The sequence below is a fragment of the Lepus europaeus genome, chromosome 9 (genome assembly GCF_033115175.1).
Source record: "Lepus europaeus isolate LE1 chromosome 9, mLepTim1.pri, whole genome shotgun sequence".
Lineage (NCBI taxonomy): Eukaryota > Metazoa > Chordata > Mammalia > Lagomorpha > Leporidae > Lepus > Lepus europaeus.
The window spans coordinates 27,050,998-27,057,070 of record NC_084835.1 but is presented as its reverse complement, the minus strand read 5'-3'; positions in this window follow the sequence as shown (position 1 = coordinate 27,057,070).

Genomic DNA, 6,073 nt, shown 5'->3' with positions numbered 1-6,073 from the left:
GGTAACGAGGCCCTGCCCATGCCTTCTAGTGAAGCTCACACATCCCTGCCCACGTCTGGTCAGCCAGGCCCCGAGGGAGGCTGGGAGTTGCCTCATGGCCTGGCACTTGTCCAGGCCTCCTCAGGGCAGCCTCCCCTGCCCTGGGTCCCCAAAGGTCTCCTGGTGTCAGGAGGTTCCTTTGTTCACTGTCCCCCCTTCCAACCCCCATTTCCCCTGCCCTCTGAACCTGTCCATCACCTTTGCGGCCCTCCTCCTGCCTTGTGTGCCAGAGCCGCAGGGGCCAGCTCCACCAGCAGGGGTCCTCGCTCCCTGGCGTGCACCACTGTCCCCTGACCCAGAAGCTGCTGGTATCACGCTTGGAGAGCAGAGCCATGCTGGCCCATGCGCCAGCTCAGCTGCTTCCCAGGCAGGATCCCTTGCTCAGGGGACCACAGCCTGTTTGTCCCCTGCTGCTTGTAAGGCTACCTGCGTAGAACCCTGTACTGGCCAAGGAGGTGGGTGCCACCGGCAACTGGTACGGTTGTCCGGAAACCCTCAGAGTCCTTGGGGAGGGCGAGACACATGTGCAGACCTGTGTACATTTCCTCCTGGCCATCTGGTCAGAATGAGCCTAACAGACCCACTTAGCTGCTGCACCCAGTGGGCTTTGCCAGGTGCTGTGTGCCTGCTTTTGACCCAACACAAATTCCAGAGGGCGCAGGCGGGTCTCAGGTGGCCCAGGCTGCTGGGTCTGTTGTCCACCCTTAGCCAGGCATCTCTGCCTGCCAGCCCTGGCTGAGGCCCACGTGAACCCTGGCAGCCTTGGGAGGGTTAGGCTGCTGGGGCCGTGTTAGCTTGGGACACGTGGGGGGTTGGGGGGGGGGTGTTTCTCAGCCAGGTGTTCTGGGTCCTGACACATCATTAAACTTTTTTGTGTATAATCCAAAGTAAAAATAGTAAATCCTACCTTAGGAAATCCAGAGGCCTGCAAGCTGCAGCCCTGGGGAGTGGAGCTGGGTTGACTGCCACCTTGTGGCTATCCTTGGTACTGCAATGCTAGCAGAGTTCCCAAATGGAGCTGAGGTGGGCCGTGGGGCGGAGGGCCAGTAGCCAGCAGGAGTGGGAGGTAAAAGTGGCATAGTTTAATCCTCACCACCATAGGATTATCCCCACTTTTAAAACATGTATTTATCTATATGAAGGACAGATCTTTCATCCACTGGTTGACTCCCCAAATGCCCACCACAGCCAGGGCTAGGCCAGGCCGAAGGCAGGAGTCAGAACTCCATCCAGGTCTCCCACCTGGTTGGTAGGGAACCAAGAACCTGGAGCCTCTTCTGTTGCTTTCCCAGGTGCATTAGCAGGGAGCTGGGTCAGAAGTGGAGCACTGGGACTCAGACCACACTCTGATGCATGCGGGATGTGTCCGAGCAGCAGCTTCCTGCTGTCCCACACACCTGCCCCAACCCCCATCCTACAAACGAGGTAGCGCAGGCCCAGCTCGGTGAGGAAGGGGACAGCTGGGACTGGAACCTGGTTCTCTGATGCCAGTGTTGGTAGCTTCTGCACCCCACTGCCCCCAGGGTCCCCCAAGGATCTTGCCAGATGGTGACAGCAGCCTGGAGCTCACACCCTGAGCACCTGTGGTCTTCAGAGCCTACATGCAGAGAAGTTTCTAGAAGCAGACAGGGGGACAAGAGCACTTGAGCCACAAGCCCAGGCCTGCAGGTTGGCCTTGGGTCCTGCTGCACCTGTCTCTACTGGTCAGCCGTGGCCCCTACACTTGGGAAGCCCTGGCTTATCCAAAGGGGAGGGGCAGAAGAGGCAGTTGCCCAGCCTGCCTGGCCCCTCTGAGGCCCCCACAGTTTATAAAGAAGCCAGAAGCCTGGGCAGGCAGGCGCTTGGCACTGGCAGGATAAGGGGGGAATAGCCAAACCCATGGCCTAGACCCAGTCCTGGAACATGAAGGACACAGGGAATGGGGGACCTCCAGGGATGCAGGGGCACGATGAGCCCTTGGCACCTGACTCCTTTATGCTGAGAAAATGAGCTTAGTGCAGAATGGGCTGGAGCAGTGACCTGGCCTTCCCTCACTGGAACCCAAGGAGCCTGTTACTTCTCCCTCTGCGGCTGGTCAGGGAGGACACGAAGGCAGGACAGCCTGAGGCACCCTGGGTCCTTGGCCTGGCCTTACTTAAGCAGCTGAGCAGGTCTGCATGGGCCCGAGGAGGGCCAGGCTGCACCAGCTAGGACCTGTGATGGCTCCCCCCACTCCCCAGCCCATCCAGCTAAGGGCAGGCCAGAGCCACTGCTGCCCACAGTGCCACCTAGCTGCAGGGAGAGGCTGCGCTGGTGACCACTCAGCTCCCAATGCCCAAGTGGAGGCTGCAGCCAGGCGAGCCTGATGGGGGCACCCAGGCCCCCCACCAGCTTCCCAGACCAGAACCCCATGCCATGACCTGGGTCTGACCCCACCTCTGCTGCTCTCCACTCAGCACTGGGAGAGGCTGCCATGTGAAAGAGGTAGGACTGAAGTTCGTACACGGCAGGAGAGGGCTCGGGAACTGCGAGGCAGAGCGGTTCCTGAGCAAGGGCCCCGCAGGGCGGTGGCCCTCGGCCCTGTGCTGTGTGTGAGAGGACCCAGGCAGCCCAGCACACCTGACCTCACCTGACCACAGAGGGCTGTGATTTGGATGTGATTGGGTGACCCTGAAGGCCCATGTGTTCAAGGTTTGGTCCCCAGGGGCCGGTGCTGTGGCATAGTAAATGAAGCATCTACCTGCAACGCTGACATCCCATGGGGGTGCCAGTCTGAGACCCGGTTGCCTCACTTCTGATCCAACTCCCTGCTGATGGCCTGGGAAAGCAGTAGAAGCTGGCCCAGGTGCTTGGGCCCTTGTACCTGCATGGGAAACCCGCAAGAAGCTCCTAGATCCTGGCTTTGGATTGGCCCAGCTCAGCTGTTGCAGCCATTTGGAGAGTAAACCAGTGGATGGAAGATCTCTCTGTCTCTCCCTCTCTCCCTGTAACTCTGCCTCTCAAGTAAAATAAATTTAAAAAATTTAAAGGCTCAGTCCCCACAGTCTTATGGGAGAGAGAATATTAGGGTGTTCAGAAGATGGGCCCAATGGCAGGTCTCTGGGTGATAGGGTGGGGTATGCCCGCCCAGGACAGCTCTCCCAAAAGGGTTGGTTACACCATCTGGACAAGGCACAGCCACTCTGCTTCCTGGCTTACCATGTGATTGCTCCTTGGCACACACTTCACTCCTGCCATCCTCTGGCCTTGCCAGATGGCCATACCAATGTCACACGCACAAAAACCACCAGCCCTGCCACACACACACACCCATGGTCTTAGACTGTGAATCTCCCAAACTGTAAGCTGAAATAAACCTTCCTTCATATGTAGCCTGTGTCAGGCATTTAGTTACAGGGACAAAAAGCTAATACACCAATTCCAGACTTACAGTGATCTCAGTGGTCGTTGGTGTGGTAACCAAGTTATGCAACCATTACCACCATGAATTCCAGAACATTCCCACCATCCCCGGCTGAGCTCCACCAAGATTCCTCTTGCTGCAGAGTTGGAGTTGTATCCACCCCTTCTGTTTCCACCAGAGGTCTCCCTGGATAGGTGCATGTCAGAGGGCATCCGGGTCCCACCACAAAGAAAACAACCCCTGTTGCCTGTTCCACTTCCCAGGCCATGGTGGGGCCTCGGGCTCCCTGTGCCACTTTTGTCCCCTCGAGGAGGGGAGAGGAAGAGGAGAGTGAAAGGACACAGGGCAAGTTCCCTGGGAAGGATTCCGAAATCAGTGACCCTCAGGGAGCTGGATTAGAATCTGAATCAGGCCAGTGTGTGGCATAGCAAGTAAAGCCACCACCTACACTGCCAGCATCCCATATGGGCCCCAGTTCAAGTCCCAGCTGCTCCACTTCCTATCCAGCTCTGCTATGGCCTGGGAAAGCAGTGGAAGTGGCCCAAGTCCTTGGGCCCCTGCACCCACGTGGGAGACCTGGAAGCAGCTCCTGGCTTCAGATCGGCACAGCTCTGACCATTGTGGCCAACTGGGAGTGAACCAGCAGATGGAAGCTCGCTTGCTTGCTCTCTCTGCCTCTCCTCTCTGTAACGCTAACTTTCAAATAAATAAATATTTAAACTAAAAAAAAAAAAAAAGAATCGGAATCCAAGAAACACAGGCATGCAGAACGTGGGAGAACGGCAATGCAGAGAATGACACACGTCCACCAGAGGCTGCCCAGCAGGGGGTGCTAGGCACCCAGGTTGGACGCCCAGGGAGGGTCTGCATTGCTTTGGGTGCTGGTTTATTCTAGGGCAGGTGCATCCTTGGGAAGAATGAGCACAGCAGCAGGCTCCCAGCCCCTGGGGGGAGGGGACCTCGTCAGGAACAAGGGACACTCAGGGCTCCTGGAGCCAGGTCGGATGCGGTCAGCTCAAGCCGCCACCACAACACTGCAGACCGCATGGCACAAACGACGGGAGTTCCCTCTCACGGTTCTGGAGCTGCAAGTCCGGGCAAGGTGCTGGCTGACCGGGTCTCTGGGGAGGGCCCTCCTGCTCCCAGACCCCTATATGGACTTCCGGCGGCACCCTCACATGGCCTTTCTCTGGGTGGGCTCAGAGGACTTTGCTGCTTGTGGTTTGTTTTAATGTATTTATTTGAGAGAGAGAGTTTCATTCTCTGGTTCACTCAAATGCCTGCATCAGCCAGGGCTGGGCCAGGCAGAAGCCAGGAGGAAGAAACTGTATCCAGGTCTGGCGGGCAGCAGGAACCCAAGTCCTGGAGCCATCGCATCTGCCATCCATCGCATCTGCCGCCTCCAGGGCACACATCAGCAGGAGGCTGGAGTCAGCCAGGCACTCAGCCGTGGATGCAGGCTCCCCAAGAGGTGTCAACTGCTGTGCCCAACGCCTGCCCCCATTATCTTTTTTGACAACAGAATAATATGTATTGGAAAAATGGAGTAACTATTGGCAAGCACGCCAACATAAATTTGTTGAGCTCTTTTGCTTCTTGTTATCTTCAATGAGCTCTGTCCCGGATTACAAATCATTTTTTTAAAAAAATTCATAGTTGTAAATGTGAAACTTATCTCACTGATTCAGAGTATTTGATTTGCAAATTCGAATCAACATGAAGGGAGTCGTGTTCCGAAATTCATACGATGGCCAATAAGCAAAGGAAAAGATGCTCAGCCTCTCTAGCATTCGGGAGATGCAAATCAAAGCCACAAGAAGATACCACTTCACACCCCCTGAGGACGGCTCTTACGCAACTGGCCACGAGGACGTGTGGGGATTTGGAAAGTGTGCACTGCACAGATGCAAGATGCAAATGTGAGCCAGTGAAGTGACTGTGGAAAACAGTGGCTGGTTCCTCAGACGTTAAACACCGTGGCCACAGCACCCCGCAGCTCCGCCCCTGGGTGTGTACGGAAAGGAACTGACAACAGTCGAGATCCTGCACACCCGCTCACAGCAGTGCCATCCACAGGACTCAAAACGTGAACACGACCACATGTGCATGGCTGGATACATGCTGTGTCCCTACGGTGGGTTATTCTGCCCACCGAAGAAGGGAGGGAGGGGCCAGCGCTGTGGCACGGGGGTTAAGCCACCACCTGGAACACCAGCATCCCATGCAAGTGCCAGTTCGAGGCGTGGCGGCTCCACTGCCAATCCAGCTCCCTGCTGAGAAAGCAAAAGCTTGTAGGACGCCCAGATGGAGCTCCAGGCCCCTGCTTTTGGCTTGCCCCGAGCCTGGCTACTGTGACTATCTGGGGAATGAGCCAGCAGATGGAAGCTCTCTCTGTCACTCTGCCTTTCAAATGATCACACACACAAAAATGTTTGTTATAGGAAGGGAATTCTGATTCTAGCTCCAACATGGATAAACCTCAAACACTATGCTGGAAAAAAAAAAAAAAAAAAAAAAAAAAGAGGAGGGAAGGGCTGTGTGAGTCCACATATATGAGGTGCCTAGAACAGATTCCTAGGGACAGGGAACAGAGTTGGCTGCCAAGGCCTGGAGGAGGGGATTGAGGCGGGGGGGGGGGGGCGGGGAGCGGTG